Source organism: Camelus ferus, chromosome 14, assembly GCF_009834535.1.
Source record: "Camelus ferus isolate YT-003-E chromosome 14, BCGSAC_Cfer_1.0, whole genome shotgun sequence".
NCBI lineage: Eukaryota > Metazoa > Chordata > Mammalia > Artiodactyla > Camelidae > Camelus > Camelus ferus.
Window position 1 is genome coordinate 9,904,634 of NC_045709.1, and position 21,980 is coordinate 9,926,613.

The following is a 21,980-nucleotide window of genomic DNA, read 5'->3' on the forward strand; positions in this document are numbered from 1 at the left end:
ACGCTGATGCTGACACCAGTCTAAAGAAAACTGGTATGGCTATATTAATATGTAGAAACAAAGTAAGATACCAGAGCAAAGAATATTACCAGAGATAAAGAAGGTCATTTCATAATAATAAAGGGGCCAGTTAATCAGGAGTTTATAACAATCTTAAATGTTTTTGCCCCAAATAACAATAGGTTCAAAATACATGAAGCAAAACCTGATAGAATGCAAGGTGAAACAGAGAAATTTACAATTATAGTTAGAGATGTCAGTACTTTTCTTTCAATAATTGCTAGAACAAGTTGAACCTTAGCAAGGATATAGTAAACTTAAACAACACTATCCACCAATATCACCTAATTGACTTTTCTAGGACACTCCACTCACAATAGTAGATACATATTGTCTTTAAAGTGTACATGAAATATTTACCCAGAATGAGCATATTCTAGGCTATAATGAGCATATTCAACAAACTATTGCCTTAGGGCCAAATCTAGCCTGGATTTGGCCTACGAACTAAGAATAGTTTTAACATTTTTGAAAGATTTCTTTAAAAAAAATTGACAGAGATTGTGGCTCATGAAGCTGAAAATATTTGTTATCTGACCCTTTATAGAAAAAGTTTGTTGACCTCTGTTTTAGATCATAAAACATGTCTCAGTACATTTTAAACGATTCAAGTCATACAGTTTAGGTTCTGATCACAAAGGAATGAAATTTGAAATCAATAACAGAAAGCTAACTGGAAAGATCCCCAAATACTTAGAAACAAAATAACATGCTTCTATATAATACACTGATTAAAGAAGGAATCAGAAGTGAAATTAGAAAGTGTCTTGAACTGAAGGAAAATAAACGTAGAACATATCAAGTTTTGTATAAATGAAATGCCTATATTAGAAAATATAAAAAATATGAAGTCAATGACCTCAGCTTCCACCTTAAGACACTAGAAAAGGAAAGCAAATTAAACACAAACACACAAAAGCCCATGAAATAATAAAGATCAAAGTGGAAATCAATGAAATGGAAAACAAACATCAATTGAGGATATCTATGTACTCAAAACCTGGTTCTTTGAGATCAGTAAAATTGATAAATTTTCAGCCAGACTGGTCAGGAAAAAAAAAGAGAGAGAAGACACATATCAGGAAGACCAATAATCAGGAATGAGAGGGTGAATCATTACAGATTCTATATATATTTAAAGGATAATAGAATATTATGAACAAATTTAGGCAAAAAAAAAAAAATCAGCAACTTAGATGAAATAGCTAAATTCCATGAAATACATAAACTACTGAAGGTCACTCAAGAATAAATAGATAACCTGAATGGTCACTTATCTATTGAATTATTAGTTTAAGATATTCCCACAAAGAAAATTGGGGTCCATAGGGCTTCACTGACAAATCCTTCCAAACATTTAGGGAAAAAAATAATCCCAATTATACACAACCTCCCAGAAAAGTGAAAAGGAAGGAATCCTACCCAACTTGTTCTTTGAGGTCAGCATTACCCTGATATCCAAACTACACAAAGACATTACAAGAAAAGTCAGGCCAATCTCTCATGAACATAGATGTAGAAATTCTAAACAAAATTTTATCAAATAAAATCCAACAATATATAAAAGGGTAATATTATTATTGGGTGGGGTTTATCCCAAGAATACAGGATTAGTTTTAACATTCAAAAATCAATCAGTATAATTCACCATGTTAAGCTAAAAAAGAACACCTGATCATCTTAATAGGCGCAGAAAAAAAATTTGACAAAGTCCAACATTCATGCCTGATTTTAAAAGTCTTAGCGCACTAGGAATGGAAGGGTGCTTCTTCAGTCAGATAAAGGATATCTACAAAAAACCTACAGATAACCTCATACATACGGGTGAAAGACCACATGCTTTCCCCCTAAGATCAGGAACAACACAAGGATGTCTGCTCTGACCACTTTTCTTCAACATACTCAGATTGGAAAGAGGAAATAAAACTGACATAATCTTCCATCTATTCCACTTGGTGGAATTGACAAAAAGCTACTAGAACTATTAAGTGAGGTTAGCAAGATTGTAGGATACAAGATCAATATATAACAATCATTTATGTTCTATGTTCTAGCAGCAAACAATTAAAAATGGAAATACAAAAAATACAGAGCTTTTACAATAGCATAAAAATATGAAATACTTGTGAATAAACCTGACAAAAGGCATGAAAGACTGGTACACTGAAAACTGCAAGTATTGCTAAGAGGAATTAAAGATGACTTAAACAATTGGGGAGATTTACATGGTTCATAGGTGCATATTGTTAAGATGTCAGTTCCCCCCAAATTGATCTAAAGGTTCAATATAATCCAAATCAAAATTCCAGTAGGCTTAAAGAAAAAAAAGAAGCTGATTCTAAAATTCACATAGAAATGCAAAATATCTGGAGTAGCTCAAATAATTAACTTTTATTTGTTTACTTATTTACTGCCTTTAGGTAACTTTTGGAGGCAAAAGAGTATTAGTTTAAAAAACTGGCATTGGAATCAGATCTGAACTCAAAATCCTAGCTCTGCCCATTTACCAGCTACATTGTCTTGAAGATGTAACTTAACTTGGGCCTCAGTTTTGCCCATCTGTGAAATGGGTGAAAATACTTACCTCATGGAGTTGTTGTATTGAGGTAATCAATATTTGAGCACTTAACACAGTGTCCAACATACATTATGTACTGAATAAATGTTCCATTGTTAGCTACTATGAAGACACTTGTACATATTGTGGAAATCCAAAGCCATATTAGATTAGACAGTGATGAAATCCTAAACATAGTTTATGATATAATCTTCTGTTTACAGAAGTCATATCACATAGATTCCAAAAACTCTTAGTTCAAGGAGTGTCAAACTTGATCCTTTCCTATTTAAAGAAAGATGTAGGGTAGCACATTCTAAAATTGAACCTTCTTTAAATGTGGTTTTCTATTTATATAGTTCCATAGCCAAGATTTGCTTTGGGACTGGAAATTCATGTTGACCCTGACAGTTTTACATTAAACAAACTCTACATTTAAGGGCTGAATAGTTTGGATGACTTGTGTTAATGTATCTCTTCTGTTTTTTGAAGCCATAGCCTATATCCAAAAGTACCACAGTCGATGAAAAGTTGTAGGTATTTGTTTTGTTTGATGAATGAATGAATGGTTATTGTTTCTCTCTGGCAATCCAAACCCAGAGCGACTTAAAAAAAACTACATATTTGCCTATTCCAGTAAACATCTATCCATTATCAATCTAGTTTTAAATTACTTCATTTTCCACATCCCTTAGCAATTATTTATTGTTTGTACGTGATTAATGTACTCATGTTACTTTTCACATATTCCCATACCTTTTTCTGTGTATATTGTGTTTTAAACTAAAAGATAATGCCTCTAGTGTGCAATAGTTTATGTGCTGCTCAGCAGTGCCTCAAGTGCTGCAAAAAGGTAGACTCTCAATAGATGAGCAGGCTACCTCCTTTTGAAATATATTCTCTGGGTCACTGTGATCTGCCTTGAAAGGGAGTTTAGATACACAGGTTCTGTTTTTTTGTTTTTTTGTTTTTGCTATTTCACTCATATATTGTGTGACTTTGAGTAATTCCTTCAGTATTCAGTTTAAGAATAAATTAAGAAACAATTTCCTAAAGAAAAACATTTTAAAGTTACAAAAGCATCTACATGTTGGTACCATTTCCCTAGAAATATTTAATGTAGTATGAAAGTCTGGACTGGTCAGTTTTAATCTTTTCTTGGTATTTCCATAGAAATATCCATGTAGCAGAGACTCTGAAATAGCATTATATAGAGAATGTTATTACTATAGAAAGAACCATAATTTCTTCATAGAAAAGAGTCAAAGATAATATCCTGGAGTTTTGCAATACTTAAGCTACTCCTAAGTTGTCTCACAACGGAATTAATGTAGGGGAACACATTCAAGGAATTGCTGAGGTTCAGAATAAGAGTGTACAAAGTGTAAGAGTGTTTTCTATCATGGATTTTCAAATAGTTAAATTAAGAGTCATTCACTCTCTGGCCTCTTTCTCCATTTACCCTGTCTAATGGCAACAATAAAGTTGTGCAACCTATAGTATACATAAAAGCAATTTCTAACAGTGCCAAACCAATAGCAGTTTCTGGGTCATTTCCATTCCTTCCTCCATGAAAATGTACAACATTTAGGTTATTCCACATATTTCCCCCACACCCCAAACTGTTAGGTTGCCAAAGAAAAACCAATCAGGTTTGCCTTCATGTAGTCATTCTAAATACATGTAAAATCAGACATTAACTTGAAAATATGAGGGGAAGGAAAACATCAAACCATAGAATGGAGTTTTAGTTTTACTGACATTTATATATCACGCTTCCTGTTTATGATTTCAGAAGTGCAACCATGCAGAGCTTCTATTAAAAACCGAGTAACTGGGAACAGTTTGAGGATTACAACGGCAACTTACTCAAAGGAAAAAAAAACCACTGAACTTACTGCTTGTGGAATTGCTATCTTTGTTGTGTAAAAAGTTGAATATTTTTTAAACATCATTTACTAGTAGTGTAATTAAAAGGGAACTTGATGGCCTTGCGCCTTTAAAACAAGCAGCCCAGTCATGGTCTTAGTTCTGAATTTGACTAGTTGATGCGATAAGAAAAAACAAGCCAACCCCTTCCTTTCCATATATATTTATATATGTGTGTATGTGTATAATAACCTAAATGTTGTACATTTTCATGGAGGAAGGAATGGAAATGACCTAGAAACTGCTGTTGATTTGACACTGTTTAAAATAGCTTTTATGTATAGGTTGTAAAATTCATTGCTGTCCAAAGACAGGGTAGATGGTGAAAGAAGCCAGAGAGTGAATGACTCTTAATACACATATATGTACATATGTAAATAAAGGTAATTCTTGCAAACATTTGCTTTTTCCTCCCATTTTGAAATTTCAGTTGGCTGTTGTTATGCATTAATTAACAATTAGTTCTGCCTAAAGGAGGGAAAGGGTAGAGGTGAATACAATTCTTAATAAGAGGCCTTTTCTTCCACTATTAACTTGTTCTATTTGGAGCATAACTATATGAGTTAATTTAAATTTGTGACCACTTCAGAGTGTGTGTGTGTGTGTGTGTGTAGATTGAGAGCACCCAAGTGGGCATTGGCTGCTAGCTACACATCAAAAATCCATGTTCTCACTTCGTGGCCATACAGATAAAGCTTATTCCCAGCCTCCCTTGCAGTTAGCTGTGGATTTGTGACTAAGTTACAGCCAATGGAATGAGAGTGGAAGTTATATGTGCTACTTTGAGTCTCCACCCCTAGAAACTCCCCTTAATAGAGAAGACTCCCCAGGGAGACCTTGGAACTTTGGTACTGAAAACCTAGGTACTGAAAGACCTTGAAAACTAAGTATTAAACTACTTGTTTATTTTAGCAAGAAACAAACTTGAGCCATTATACATTTTGGGGTTATGGCAATTAGCCTACCCTAAATTAATTCAATATACAAAACTTACACTTGCAGTGTCCCTGTTACACTGAACTCCTTGGCACCATTGACATTGTAATGCATATAAATGGCATTTCGGAAGCACAATCAAGAGGCTACCGGTATGGGTATGTATGGATGTATATAAATGTTCCCCCCAGGAGTTGTGCAACACTGCAGCTCTGCAAAAGGACCTCTAGCTTCTCCCTTGGGTTTTATTGCGTAGGAGCATCAATTTGTGCAAAGGCACTTCCCTTTTGTGTCTGTGGTAATAGATTAAGGTGGAATGGATCACTCAACCAGAATCTTAAGGGGGAACTGTATACTTAGAATCCAAATCAGATCTCTTTCTTGGATCTGTTCAATTGTGTTAGCTACATATTCTGCCTTTAACCATTACCCTCTGGCATGCATTAGGCCAACAGGGAGTGTTAGGAGTCCCTGTTCCCTCAGCCACTCAAGTTTACTGCTGTGGGTAACAGAAACTTTTTTGGGCTTCACTTTCCCTATCTGTAAAATGAGACAGCTGGATTATGTGACCCCAAAGATCCCTTCACTAAAATTCTACTATGTATGACTACAACGTCCATAGCTATTGGTAGAAATAATTGTTAATATGAATGTTCCTTTGGATTCCAAGTTGATGCTGTACAGGTGCTTAAAAGTAACTTGAAGTTTTAAGAAAGATGTTTAACTTGCACCAATTTCACAATAAAAGAGGCAGAACAGAGGTTCTACTCTTCTCCCAAGTGAAAATTATTAAATTGAAAAGATTTTTAACTCACTCAGGATATTTTTAAAATTATAAAGCAGTGTACCACCTCTCTGATCTCTTTACTCAGTGGGTGCAGTATCAAAGCTAATGCAGAATGTGACATTTATTGAAATACCACAAAAAAGTAAAAAAGTAAATCAACAGATTGTGTAGTTGTTCACTGAATTTACCAGTTAAAAACCTTAAGTTTTACTATGCCTAATTGTATACTTATGTTCTAATGTTTCAATGTAATAACAATTAATACTACCTACATACAACAAGTTCAGGATCATGGCAAAATCACTAAAGTCATACTTCTGTCATAGTCATAAACGTATGACTTAGTGCTAAGTCACATTTTTTGTTATAGGTGACAGTAATGAATCTTTACCTGTTTGTCTGCTGGTAGAGATTTAATCTCATGGATTTCAGCTTTGGTTGAAGCTAAAAAATATACATTATCTGGACTTGATGGAGTTGGCTTTAATTCACATTCTGTTGCTTCAGGGGAGCTGCAAAAGTATGGAACTTGCTCAGGGATGAGACTGTTTTAGAAAGGAGAAAGGACAGGCTGTATATCATTGTCCAAAGTGGAGGTTTTATGTTAAGAGAAAGCCATGTATAGGCTGGGGTAGATAAGAAGAGATACAAAAAAGTCACAGTAACTTTTTTACCCACAAAAGGAGCAAGGCAGAGAGCCTGCAATAGTATTTTGAATACTAATAAACAAGTATGGATTCTAAATATCCTTAGATAATTGCAGACATTGGGAAACAACGTTTAAAATGAAAGCATAGATAAATAATTTTTAGTATATCCATATGTTGGAATGCCATGGAGATGTTAAAAACATGTTTTCAAAAATATTCAATAACATGAGAAAATAATCATTATAAGCTACAAATCCTTTATTGTTATTAAACAGGAATCAGTCTTGTTCTTTCCAACCTTTACATTCTCCTCACGCTATTTCCTCCCTATCCCCAGTATAAATAGGAGCACAATGGAAGAAACATTTTAAGGAGAGTTGCATAGACAGTGAATTTTAAAGTGAAGGGATTTTAAAGTGAAGGGATTTTAGAGTTTAGTCAAAATTTATCATTCTGCAAAGGAAACTGACCACAAGAAAATTAAATGTCTTGCTTCTAGCATTGCCACTTGCTAAAACCTGGGTTTCCTTACTCCCCAGATTTGGCACATTTTACCTTCTACTATAACACGCTACATCTGAGACTGGGTCAGACTAGAGAGAGTACTGAAGGTCAGGCCAAAGAGTATGAACTTTATTTTAGTCTGTCTTTTTTTTTTTTTGGAGGCAGTGGGTATAAGGCACAAGGGAATGACAATGATCAGAATCATAAAATATCTGTTGAGATCATCTATTTCCTAATAATCCTAAATCTGTAACTTTTTCTTACTCAGTACCACTTTAAAAATTCTTGGGAGAGTACTCAAATCATTTCTTTGTCTCACATAAATAATGCTGAGTAATAGACATGACTAGATTACAACCTTTAACTATTTTATTTATTTGTTCATTTGCTTTTGTCTGTTTCTTCCACTAGAATGTTATCTTCCAGGAGGGCAGGCCTCTGTCTTTTTGTTGACTCCAGCACCTAGCAAGTATTTGACACATAAAAGATGTTCAGTATTTGGTGAGTGAATTAATAAATGACAAGCTTCTAAAAAGCAGTAATCCTTTATTTACTTTGTCTAGACTTCTTCTGGAAGTTTTCCCAAGTTTCGCGATTCCATCACCATTCTCATTTTTAATTTTAGAATTGGATGAATCTGCTTTATTCTACTTATGCTCTGCATTTCAGTCTAGCACAACTGAACTAGTAATTCTGGCACTCTTAAACTCTTGTGCCAAATTTGCTAAATTTGAGAATGACCTTGACCTGTAATTTTATTTAGATTTTTATCCTTAGATGAATGAGTACACTTACACCATGAATTAGTGGTGTTATGTGTGAGATTAAACTGAAGATGAGCCAGGAGACAACACTGTTGGATGAGCATATTTGGAAATAGGAAAAAAGAAATGGTAATACCTTGAAAAATAGAAGCATTAGGCTGAATTAAGTATACATTTGAACTTCTATCTCAGATTAAGTGTAAGTTTCAAACCTGACAAAAAAGAAGTAAATAATATTTTGAAGAGTGGATTTTTCCTTAAAGGTTATTAAAATAAAAACAAAACAAAAACACTTGAGCCTAAATTTAAATACTAATCTCAATTTTAAAAGGTAGGCTTATTTTCAATATAAATGTATACAGAGAATTAAAAGAGATTTTTTTTTTAACAACAAAATTTTTACCAGATGGAAGAAGCTTAAAAATATTGGCCTTTTAGCCCATTTCTAGGAATTTATCCTAATTTAGGAAATAATCTGAAATGCTAAAATAGATTTATGCATAAAAAAGCTCACAGCAACATTATTTATAAGAAAGTAAGGAATATAGCTTAAATGACCACTTAAGGAAACACTACTCCACACAAGGATCATTATGCAGCCATTGAAAATGTTTCTAAAGAGTTTTAAATAACTTGAGGAAACATTTCTGATAAATTGTTATGGAAAAAGGCAGTGTACTCAAGCAAACAGTTTAAACTACATAAGCTTAAAAAGCTTATGGAAATATGTCAACTGCAATAGTCAGTTACCTCTAAATAGAGGAATTATTGGTTATTTTTTCCTGCTGTCCTTTTTAAAATATCTTCTTTATTTCAGTTAAACATATTTTCAAATTTGTCTTCACTTGCATGTACTACTTTTGTAATCAGAAAAAGAAACCAATTACTTGGCATAGATACATGTTTATGTCCCAATGGTATGTTTTCTGTATCATAACATGAGTATAAAGACTGTTGACCAAAAGAAAAGTTTGATATTATTTGAATCCAAGTAATGTAGTTTCCAAAACAAACACTGATACATATCCTATAACTTGTAAAGCTGTGATGGTTTAGTACAATTTACTAATTATTTTGACATGGCAGGCTCTCAGTATGTTCACTGATGATGGAGATGGTTAGAGAAGGGATACTTCAATTAATTTACCAAGTTCCTTGAATCCGTCAGTTAGCAACTCTCTAACCAAGAGATTAATGGTATAGTCTGATGTCAAAAAGCTGTCCATAAAAATCTCCCTTAGTTCGGGTGGTACATGTTTGCAAACTATTATTTTGTACTTCAAAAAGAACAGTCTCTTACAAGCTAATTTTTTTTACAAACATAAGAGGGAGAAAAGTTTTTTCTTACTTTGTTTATATTGGCAAGCTATGAGCTTCAAGTAAGATTCTCTGATCTGACACCACCAGTAAAAAAGGTTCCTTGTGGAAGTAATGGCAACTATACTTACCTTGTAGGGTTGCTGTGTTTTAGAAATCATGTATGTAAAGTGCCTAGCATAGTGCATGGTGCACAGGCATTCAGTAAACGGTGGCTATTATAATAATACATAATATTCTTATGACTTATCTGTTATGTTACTATATATATGGTGAAATGAAAAAATGTGCAGTGTAGTCTATTTAAAAACATTTATTCTAGATTTTCAGATAAAGGTGGGGAATGAAGGCAGATCACAAAATCTTTCTCCCCAAATACTTCACCAAACAGTTTACACACAACAAAGAACAGGTAAATAACTCCTTTAAAAACATCACCAAAAGTAGCCAGAAAAAGAAAATGTCTGCAACCTAAGCCAACAAAAGGCCGAAATAATACTATTATTTCAAAATAAATAAATTTGGAACATCAAGAAATGGAATAAGCATGGCTAGGAATCAAATTCTCACCAAAAGGAAAGTCTGGCCATCCCAGCACGTTCCCTGGTCAACTCGAGTTGATTATGCCTCATCTTCTCTCTCCTAGGACTCTCGCATTTCCCGCTCCTCACTTCACACTCTCATTTTATTGATAAATAGAACCTGTCACAAAAGAAACTCATATTTCCCTTGCTGTACCTATCAACCCACCGTCATCTGTACTCATTTATACTCTCTTTTCCTTAAAAGGGTCAGCGTCCTTGCTCTTATGTAAGGCAAGCCCCTCTACTTGTGCCCCGGATCCCATCTTTTCTTGTAGAGTCAAGGATTCTGCTTCTGTGATTATCATCTCTATTTCCTGCATCCTCAGTTTCTCACTCTTTATTGGATTATTCCAATCAATAAGCATACTGTAATATTTCCCAGCCTAAAAATACCATCACCCTAGACCTCATATCCCCCTCTACTTACATGGTGAATAGGAGCCCATTTTTCTGTTCCCCTTTGTAACAGACTTTTAAAAGATTGTCTAACTTGGAGTTTCCACTTCCTCATCACCATACATTATCTTTTTAGTCCATTCCAATCAGGATTATTGTCTCCACAGCTCCACCTAAACTGCTCTAGCTGACATCACTAATTACCTTCTTGCCAGAACATTATTCTCTTCCCAAATGTCTGGAACTCCCAGATATATTCCTCACACTTTTTTTCTTCTCCATCAATATTCATTCCCTCCTAGGTCATCTCACCCAATTTTTCTGGTTTTAAATATTGCTTGTATTCTTAGAACTCCTAAGATTTTTTTTTTTATCCCTAATACCTCTTTTTGAGCTCTGACCTCATATCCAGCTGCCTGCCCAGAAACTACACTTAGATGTCTAATAAAGACCTCAGAGTTAGCTCATTCAAAATAAATATATTTATTTTCTTCTTCCCCTCAATTTCCTTCTCCCCAAGTTTCCTCCATGTCAATAAATGACATTATTTTTTTACCCAGTTGCTCAAGACAAAAACCTAGAAATCATCCTTAGTTCTTCTTTGTGCCAGTTATTAAGCTGTTATCTCTTAGAATAAACTGTAACATACTATGCTCTGTGATGCTGGGACTGGGACTCTCTGCAAACTACTACTATTTCTACTTCATCAGCTGAATCCTTGCTACAGTCCGTCAATAAGGGGCATTAGAAAAAAGACTAAAGGTCAAGAAGAGGGGAAAAGAACTTGCTCCTCCTTGTTAGCTTTCTGCACCTGCCAGCACTGCCGCAGGTATGGCCCTTCACCCTGACAGCAGCGGTTTGACCCAAATTTCAACTATCTTCCACTCACCTAGAACCAGCCCCAACATATGCTCTCAGAGGTACCAGCATCAAGTGGGCAGCAGCCCCTCACCGCCCCAGGTCAGAGCTCCAGCCCTGCCAAGCCTCCTCTCCTAGCTCCTGGGTTCTAGTAACTTAGGGTCTTCCCACATTTATCCAGGACTAGGGGTAGTAGCTACTTCCTGAAGTTACTCTATTGTCTCACTGTTCCCTTTTTCCTTTTCCAGTTCAACAGCATCTGTTTGACCAATTCGTTATATTCAGTTTATTGCTGTTGAAATAGTTAGTAGCCAGAGTGAGTCCTCTAAAGCAAATACCATCTCCTTGCTCCTCATCACAGTTAGATAGAACAAAACTCAGTCTTCTCTCTAGGGCCTCCAGCTCCTTTTGTGACCTGGCCTATCTAGTTCTCTAGTCTCATCTCTTATCACTTTCTGGTTACTTATTTGGTTCTAATCATTCTTGAACACACCGCTTTTCTACTGCAGAGCAAGCCTTTGTGTTTTCTCTTCTCTATATCTGGATTGCCCAGGTCTTTGCCTAGCTCCCTGCCTAGCTTCATATATGTCTCTTCTCAAATGTCATCTTAGGCCTGCTCTCACTGCAGTATCTAAAATGGACAATTCCTTCCCCCACCCCTCCATTTCCTTACCTTAGTTTCTTCTAATTGTCACTACCTGACATTGTGGTGTTTGTTAACTTCTCCCTCCCCTATCCTCAAGTAAAAGCTTCATAGCTTCATAAAGGCAGGGATGTGATCTTATTTACCACTGCTGGCACTCAATAAATTCCAGTTGACAAATGAATTTAATAAATAAACTGCAGTGAATGCAGAAGAAAAGTGGACCAAAGTAACTGCAAAGAAGATAATATGCAAGTGAGACAAAGACAACATGAAACATAACCTGATTCAGCTCCCTGAGTACATGATGCAACAAATGAATCAGAAAAAGCACTTAAAGATGTAATAGAAGAGAGTTTCCACAAAATCATGAAACAACTAAGTCTGCAGAATAAAATGTTCAAAGAAAAATGGACATAATATTCAGTATCAAGGCATATACTGGTTGAGTGACAATAAAGAATGAAGGAAAATCTTCAGACCTCTGGGCAAAAAATTAAATAACTTATAAGAGGGAGGAAATCATGCTGGCCTTAGACTTCCTCTAAGCAATATTCAAAGCCAGAAAACAAAGGAAAAATGTCTGCAGTTTTAAGGCAAAGCCAGTATGATGCCACACTATTATACCTAGATAAGTGTCATTCAAAAATTGATGAAAAAGGCAAACATAGCATCTATGAATCCATGTAGGGAAAAAAAACCCTACTTAGTTAAGAGCAGATAACCAAGTGATGAATCAAAATTAATACCTAGGAATTGAGAATCAAGGTGTGTTGTGCCCGCTGGATTTTAAAATACAGATCAAGACCAAATGACTAAAGGGATTAAGGTTATAAAACAGAAACATTAAGAAAACTTTGACTTTTTAAGAATAATGATGTAACAAATAAAAAACACATTTTTTTCATAGGAGGGTCTAATGGCATTTCTAAATTGGTAACACAGAGATTTAAAAAATCTCCAAGCTCTTAATTTTTTAAACTTTGGATATTTTAGGAAATAAGATATCTTGTGGCAAAGAAACATTTTTCTAAAAGTTTAGCAGTTCCTTCAACTTATCCTACTACTACCAAATTCAAATAATTTTAAATTTGATACTTGTTCTCCTCTTAAATAAGATTATGTTGTTTCTATAAGTGCATAGAATATGCCTACCATGATGGTCATTTAATATTGATGGTAAAATTTGGGATCTGAGGAAATTTTAATAAAACTTTCCTGTAACTTTCTATATTGTTTAAATTATTTATAAATGAACATGTATTGTTTTTAGGAAACCAATAAAAATACTATCCTTAAAATACTATTATACACAACAATGTGAATATACCTAATACTATTTAACTATACATTTTTAAATGGTCAAGATGGTAGATTTTATGTTCTGTGTTTTTTATCACAATTAAAAATAAAAAATACTATTGCAAAACTTATGATAAAAAATAGGTCCAGCCATTATGGCTTTACAGATGAATTCTGACTATACCAAATTCTCCCCAAACCAACTTTCCAGTTACCCCTCAAATTACACCTTTTACATAATATTCTGTACTTGGCTATACCAGTATATATCTAATTTAATTTTAGAAACAGATTATTCACTGGCAGATATTATTGTTAAGTATGCAAAAAGATGAATATAAAAAGTAACTAATATGTTGTGTTACTCTATTAAATATCTTAGTGTTGTAAGAATATAAATATATTTCTATTTATATATTTGGAAGGAATCTTTTAATGATTATTTTCTGGATTGTTAAAATAGTATGAGCTCTTTTTAGAAAATATGAAAAAGGTAAAAATTACCATAATTACATAACACACTTGGGTACATTCCCCCCTACCCTTTTCCTTTGCATATAAATCAATAAGAAATAGTTTTATAACCTGAAAGATTTACCTGCACATTAAATTAAATATTAGTATTTCTCTGTGGCATTAAATATTCTTAGTGGTTGCAAAAATTCCATTAGATTGATGTACTATGGTTTATTTAATCGCTCCTATACTGGTGAATATTTAGATTATTTCTTCTCTATAGATGCTGTAAGGACCATATGTAAATCTCTGACTTAACAGTTGATTATTTTTTTAGGATTGGTTCCTGGAAGTGGAACTACTATCTCAGAGATTTGGACATATTTAAGACTCCAGAAAGGTAATACAGTAATAGATGAGTTTGTAAATTTCATTGCATTCTTAGCAACATGAGTTATTAGCACTTATTTTCAATCTCTGTCAATCTGATGAAGTGACTTTTTCTGTAATTTAGTTTGATAAAGTTGTGTTTTTGCTCATACATTCATATTAATAACTTTACTATTTCAAGGACTTCTCCATCATGCTTAACATAGAGCCTTGCCCAATGTTGAAGAAATGTATTTTTTTATTGACTTTGGCAATATTTCTTTTAAAATAAATTATATTTTGAACATATAGAAAGGTGAAGAAAAATAACATAAAGAAGGATCCAGATTACTTTACTTAATAAAAAGTAAGACTGTATTCAATTCTTAATGCAGTAGTAGACAGAGCATGATTACTATCAGCTAGCAATGTCCTATTTATTGAATTTATTGATCAAAATCATATTGAATTTATTGCTTAACGTGCCATTTTCACTATAGCACTTTCCAAAATGCTTCAAAATGCTTAGTTTATAAGGTTAAGAGAAACATTCACTAGATAACTACTTTGAAATAATTTCCTCAACCCTGCCATCATTTAAGAGGCTGAGAAACAGACTGGCCCACTTCCAACTTTCTTTCCTGTTATCTTTGCTATGAAGTCATTCTATAGATAGGGTAATAACCATTCTGGCCTACAGAGAAATAGCATCTGTAAAACTATATGGCACAGTTTGGCTGGGGTTGTTCCTCCTTCAGAACTGCATTACGTAATTTTAAAGTGTTTACTTAAGCTCCTTTGGGCTGCCTCCATGGTAGCTATGAAGTCACTGAGAATTAGAAACAGTTTGGGCCTGATAACAAAGTCTATTAGTTTAGCGTGAACCCTTTGTCAAGTTTTTTTTTTTTTTAATCACTGCTGTATAAGGAACTTTAAAAACTTTAATTTTAAAAGATATACTTAATTCATTTAACTTGCTACTTCAAAAATCATTAAGAAACACACACACACCCAAAGGATTCATAAATGTACATTTGCTCATTACCTAGATGTATTTATTTTAAAACCTGTACTCTATAGCATGAATTCACAGTGTGATTTTTGACTCAGTATAACTGTAAATAATTATGCAAAATTGCCAAAATGTATACAGGTATTACATAGCCTTTAGGAGAGTATGAATTCTTAAAATAGCCTAAGCATCACTTCTATCTAAATCATAAAGGAAGTCTTTCTAAGAGAACATGAAAGATACATAAATTATATCAGCTTTGGGAGAATTTTAAAAGATACTAAGTTATAAGAAAAGATTATTTAATCTTGATTACACAAAGAAAGGTAGTATTTTCAGTTCCTTCAAAAGATAACTCTTGAGCCCCTTTACCAACAAATAACAATGGGTACTGGTTTTAAAGAAAAATAAAGCAATATGCATTATAAAAGTGAGAGAAGAGTCATTCAAGTTTTATATTGTAATAATCGAGTGTACTATCACCTCAAGGAAACATGCAAATTCTTAAAATCCCAACCATCACTTTAGAATTACTGAGTTTTATGAATAAACAAGCCCAAGTAGAGTCAAGATCCTGACATCTAAAAACATATAGCCCTTTTTTTAGAAATGTTATTTTGTCTTAATTATATAACATGAATGTATTATAAAATTACTTACTAGAATAATCTCCATAGCATTTTGATTTTTAACTTTAAGAAGTAAGGACATTCATTTATGGCCTTGCCAGTGATCTAGTAAGGTCCAAAGCCAGGGACAATTCAAGGGGGAGATGAAAAAAACTTTTAGGACCTGGATCATCTCCTTGGAGGTACAGCCACTGTGGGGGGTCCTACCTAGCTTGGGAGAGAGAGGTGTCTGTGTACAGGAGGCTTGACTTGGAGGGGAAGGAATGGTCAGGAAGGAGAAGTGGGGAAGATTATAAGACTGCCACTCAGATTGGCTCATGATTAGCTTTGCTGTAACAATGAAATGCTTGGGTTTTTATATTCCATTCTATGTCAAAAAGAGGATATTTATTTGGTTTCTTATGCTTAAACATTTTTCATGTAGACATATTGTTTATAAGTCTATTTAGCTGAAATTAATATGAGTGATGATTTTAAACACACTGCAAATTCTTTGACACTGTTCCCATTAAAAGGTGGAATCTAATTCCCTTTCTAGAATCTATATGGCATTATTTTTTTTAACATTTTTTATTGATTTATAATCATTTCACAATGTGTCAAATTCCATTGTAGAGCACTTTTCAATTATACATGAACATATATATATTGTCACATTTTTTTCTCTGTGAGCTACCATAAGATCTTGTGTAAATTTCCCTGTGCTTTACAGTATAATCTTGTTTATCTATTCTACAATTTTAAAATCCCGTTATATGGCATTACTGATTTGCCTCTAACTAATAGAATATGATGGATAGGCATCTCCAGTCTTCTAAGATTAGGTCATAAAGAGTGATACAGCTTCACCTGGCTGTCAGTCTTGGGATCCTTAGAACCTAGCCGCCCTGTTGTGAGGAAGCCCAGACCATAAGGAGAGGCCACGTGCAGGTGTTCTTGTTGACAGCCCAGCTAAGGTCCCAGCCATTCATCAATACGGATTGGGAGACATGCAAGTGAACACGCCTTCAGGTGATGCAAGTCTCTAGCCTATGAGCTGTCCCAGCTGACTCCCAGTGGATTAGAAACAAGCTGTCCATGTCCTAGTACTAATTGTGGACAATTAACTGATTTGGAATTGCCATTAGGAATAAAGAAACACCATCAGGGGGCCCCATTTTAGCCAAAGTCCTTTTCCTTGAAGGCTTAATGGTTGAGCAGGGGAAAAAAGAAAGCTTGATTCCCACCATCTCTCCTTTCCTTCTTCCCTAGGTATCCCTGGTTTTTGTTTTGTTTTGTTTTTTGTTTTGTTTTAAAGAGGGGAAAGCAAGATTTAATCCTCTCCTGCCCTCATCTCCCTTCTGAATTCAATCTTTAGGATGGTACTTTTTCACTGAAAGGGTGCATAGCCTTTTCAGTCGTATATGGGGACCAAACCAGCCACATGTTTTCATTCCTTATCAAGGAAGCAAAACAGAGTTCCTCCTCCTGAACGTGAAGCCCACGCTTCCTCCTAGCCCACACCCCTGACCAGAAATCTGGGTCTGCATCCCTTGCCCTGGCCCTACACAGCCAATCCCTTTCTCATTCCACCTACTCTTTTAAATTACTTTTCTTAAATCCTTCTCTCTATCCCCACCGCCACTAGGTACACAGCAGTGATCCTAGTCTAGTCTTACTTAGATCACAGGCTGTTTGACATTCCATCCTTCAATCTCCACAACCCCAACTGGTGCAGTCTTTTCAAAGACTGGTAATCTTCTCACACCTGACCATGCATTTTCCATTAGGAACAATCCTTTCATGGTTCTCCCTTTCCTATAGGTTTTAATCCTGAGGCCAAATAGTCATTTACTCACAAAGCTGAGTAAACCCTTTGAAATTGTATGTAAAATTGTAGTAGAGGTCTAAAGGTGAACTTTTCTGCTCTTAGAAGGGTGTATGTCCCCCCCAAAGACTAAAAATGTGTACATCTCAGGCTAAAGTCTAAACTCCCCAGCATGGACTACAAAGGCCTGTGTGACCTGGCCAACCATCCAGCCTCCTTTTCTCTCCCTTCTTTTCGCTCCGGTCACATCCCATCCATACTTACCTCACTGTAGTTCTTCACTACAGGCTTGTATATGCTGCTTTACTGGCTCAGCTTGGGAAGCCCTTTCCTTTCCTCTTAGCTGGCCTAACTTTTGCCCTTCCAGGAAACAGCCTTCTTTCTTTTAAGAAGTACCTCAGGCGGCCATGCAACCTACAGAAAGCTATGCAGGCTGGACAAGCTAGGTGTGAACTCTTGCCTCCCTAAGCCAGCCTAGCAATTGCTCTTTCTTTTAGCATCTACCTCCTGGATTTCCAAACTAGGATTGGGAGAAAAGAAAATAAAACCGAAAAGTAAAACCTGTAAAACAAGCAGTGGCTGATAACTGTTTGTGCAGCACTAATACATAGCAGAAGAACTCCAGGCTGTACTATACGTTTTCGTAACGCTTTCTTGGGAGGGAGAGATTGGGTGGTAAATGTGTAATTTATAGTTGCCAGCAGAGTTTTGATGATAAATACAACACACCTTCCTGTTACAGAATATCCTGTAAGAATTTTCAATATCATCCAGTTTTCCTTTTTTTTTTTTACACCCAGCCACCACATGGTGTTACTTGTTTAACAAATCCTGCAATTAATAAACAACAGTTCTGATATTCTGCCATCTACTAGGACTGCTGGCTCATTTATCTGAATTATTTCTCTTTGGGTCACTTGACATCACCAAAAAAAAAAAAAAAAAAAAGACGGTCTATCATCAACATGTATCCCTAAAATTCTCCATCTACCCTGGAAGATGTTTCATCGGTTCATCTTTCTGATGATAAACCATGTTCTAAGCCTGCTCATAAGACCTGCTGTGTCTTATAGCACAGGCTGTAAGTCAACCTTTTCCTCTTTCAAAAAAGTTGTCTTTTAATTGTTGCCTCCAAACCGAGCTCTTTGCCCTCTTTGGGCGCACAGATCTGAGCGAAGTGTATTTCCCTGCTAGTAACGCATCAACTTATAAATAGCGCTCACCGCGCTGAGTCACCAAAACCCCGAGTTTCCCCAAATAGCTTATAACGACTGCTGGAATTGCGTCCCCCAGAGCAGTGGCAAACTCCTGTCACACACCCGCGAGGCTGGATTGCAGGCCCCCGCCGCCGAGCGGGTCTCCAACCACCCGGCGTCCAGGGAACGAGGGCAAGGCTGCCTTTTCCCAACCAGGAGTTGAGCGTCGGACCTCGGGCGCGAGGATGGCGCTCTCGGGACGCGGCCGGACTTGGCCTTGACCGCTCAGGGGCCGTCCCCGCCCCCTCCGGAGCTGGGAGCCGTAGGGGGCCGGCACCAGCCTCCGCCCAGCACCGCCCGCTCACACAATGGGGCGCGTCTCGAGAGGCAGCGGCGGCTCCCGCTCTTGTCCCAGGCCCGGGACTCTGGGTGGCTAGAGAAGCAGCTAGGGGCTAGGGCCGTAAGGAAAACTCCTGTCTCCCCTCCGCCCACTCCTACACTTCGAAATGGCTGCAGCCCCCAGCTTGGGGGCTAGGGGAGCAGAAATGGGGGAGGGAACGGAAGTGCCACCCCCTGCAGTCAGGGGATGGTGACGTCACCCTACTGTCAGCCTGTAGCGGGGGCGTCTGCCCGTCACGTGACCCCAGCCCCCACCACTCCCCGCCGAATCCCGCGCGCGCGCTCCCTCCCCCAGCCCCTTCTCCCCAACTTTCGCCCTCCCCGCTCCAACACGGCTGTCAACAGCACCAGCTCCGCCCCCTCCCCCGCGCCCTGTGTAACCGCCACGGCGGCGCGGCGGGCGCTCGCTCTCAGGTCCGGGCTCCTGGAGGAGAGCGTGCCTCCTGTCCTCACCTAGCTCACAATTCCCGGCGCGCTGGGTGCGTGGGCAACGGAGCCAGGGTGCGCGGTGGCGTGCGGCGACAGCGCTTCTCCGCTCAGCCCTCCCACAGCCGCTACAGGACGAGGCGGAGACGCCAGGTCCGAGCTCGCGGGGGGGGGGGGGGCGAGTTGCACTTAATAGCCTCCTGGTCCTGGCACGTCTCCGCTGGGGGTCGGCCCCCAGGCGGGAGCGGCAGCCGGTAGCCCGCCGTCGACCGCCTGCTCGGCTGCCCGCGCCCCCGCGGCGCTCCCGCCTCCGCTCTCCCAGCCGCCTGGGCGGCGCACGCTAGTCCTGCCTGGCTTCGTCTTGGGCTGCGGCGCGGCCAGTGGCCGCACGAGGGGCCAGGCGCGGACCGTCTCTTGAGCCCCCTCGGTCACCCTACTGTGCACTGCTGGGGTTCCAGATTGGGTGGCTGTCACTGCTGCGCCTGGTTCTATTTTTTCCCTTCAATTCCCTTCTAAAAGTAGAGGCTTGGGGGAGGGAAAAGAAAACCCAGTGTAGAAAGGGGCGGTGTGGACTGACCTGTCAACGGCGGAGGAGGAAGACCCCCGTTCGGGGCGAGCTCCCGAGCCCGCGCAGGGACCGGAGCCTTGGGTTCGCGCGAAGCAGCACGGCGGCAGCAGCTGTGCCTCAGCTAGGTGTCCCCCCTCGCCGGGGCCCGCGCTGCCGCGCCCGCCCCCTCCCCCGGCGCCGCGCTCCCCGCCCTACTGCCAGGGACCAGGGAACCCCCCAGCTCGATTTTTTGTGCAGTTTCAGCAAAGCTCCGAGGAAGTTGGTCCTTTTGTTCCACTATTTATAGATTGCGTCAACATTGCGAAAAGGAGAAGGCGGATCGGTGGCCCCTCCTCCTCCCCTCCCCCCGCCGGCTCCTGGGAGAGAAAAGCCCCAGCACACGACCTAAGTACACAGCGCGCCAGCCGCCTGCCCGCCCCCGGCCTCCAGCTCGCCGCTTCCCCCTCCTCCCAGCCCGGCCCGAGCGCTGCCAACCCCGTCACGTGCCCGCCCGGGAAAACCAGCTCCCCGGGGCTCCGCGCCGCCCGCCAGGCTCCGTGGCGGCGGCGGCTGCCTCGCTCAGCTGTGCACCCAGCTCGCGGGCTCCGGCCGCGGCCCAAGCGTCGTGCACAGTGTGGACACTCGCGCCCTAGCCACCCAGCGGGGTCCGCGGCTGGTGGGTGTGCTCGCAAGCCTTCTGCGCTTCCGCCCTCCTCCCGCTTCCCGGTTTCGGGAGCGCCACCGCCCTGGTCGCGGCGTGTGTGCGCGTTCGGGCCTCGCCTCGGAACCAGGGGCCTGACTTGTCCCTTGGGCGGCCGCTTCCCAAGGCGTTGAGATGCCAGTACCCCTGGCCCCCGCACGACTGGCTGAGCGCAGGGGACTGAGGGACGCGGGGGTGGCTGGCGGCCGCTCTCAGGCTAGCCCGCGGAGCGCGGGAAGTAATGGTGCGGCTGTTCCGAGACGCGCGGAGACGCTCTCCCTCCTCCGCAGGTGCAGCGGGGCGTTGCGCGAGCTCACTTAACCGCTTCCCGGACATCTGGGGACCAAGGCGTTTGCAGACCTGAGCCGCAGTGGGGTAATACAGTTTTTGAGGAGTTACTGGAAGTTAGATTTGTCACAAAACCTTTCGAACTTTCCTTTAAAACCTGATGACGAAATGATAGGCCCCGCCATATGCCCCGAAATGAAACTGAGCTCCCTGCCGGCCTAAAGCCTCTGTTCCTGAGCTCGAAGTAAACAAGGAGGGCGGTAAATAAGAGAGGAAGGCCTTATAACAAAACCAAGTGCAAGTAGCTGGTTTGAGTGTAATTTAACCTTCGCAGCTTCCGGTCATTTCCCTAAGTGATTTATTTAGATTGCAGTTTAACTTTACAGAGTTGGAATAAAATAATTTAGCCCTTCAGATCACGGGTGGAGGAAAGCTGGGGCTGAGCTGGGACGAGTGCAGGAAACACGTCGGACCTTTCCCGGCAGCTGGGCAGTGTGGTAAACAGCCTGCAAGAGTCATGCTATTTTCTAAGGAATTTGGAGTGACTGTTCCCTTGCACTCACTCTTGTTCGTGCTTAAGTGCAGGCCGGAGGAGGGGGGCTGGACTCTGCGCGGGCCGTTGCCCCGAAGCGCGCTACCTGGCCGGGTACTGGGCTCGTGCAGACCTAGGAGCGCTTTCGCACAGGCCACACGGGGCAGCAGCAGTATTGGAGAAACGTTTCTGGGTTTGGGCCCCCTTTTTTCCCCCCAAAGCGGGGAGACCTTAAGCCATGGTTCATCAATTTAGGATGTGTGTTCTTCGCTCGCCATAAACAGAGAGGCGAGATGAAGTAAAGCCAGCCTGTGCAGTGATTGCTGGATTTC

At 39.3% G+C, this 21,980-nt stretch overlaps 2 long non-coding RNA genes across 4 annotated transcripts in view; one reads left to right on the forward strand and one right to left on the reverse strand.

Annotated features, from left to right (window-relative positions):
• Positions 1-16,036, forward strand: part of LOC106729535 — a 29,608-nt gene extending 13,572 nt beyond the window's left edge. For all 3 annotated transcript variants that reach the window (XR_004325671.1, XR_004325670.1, XR_001365962.2), the window contains 2 exons: positions 7,835-7,924; positions 14,081-16,036. This is a non-coding gene — a long non-coding RNA (uncharacterized LOC106729535). The remainder of the gene's footprint in view (positions 1-7,834; positions 7,925-14,080) is intronic.
• Positions 1-19,727, reverse strand: part of LOC106729534 — a 122,064-nt gene extending 102,337 nt beyond the window's left edge. Inside the window, exon 1 of the long non-coding RNA XR_004325667.1 lies at positions 19,609-19,727. This is a non-coding gene — a long non-coding RNA (uncharacterized LOC106729534). The remainder of the gene's footprint in view (positions 1-19,608) is intronic.
• Positions 19,728-21,980: the final 2,253 nt, after the last annotated feature.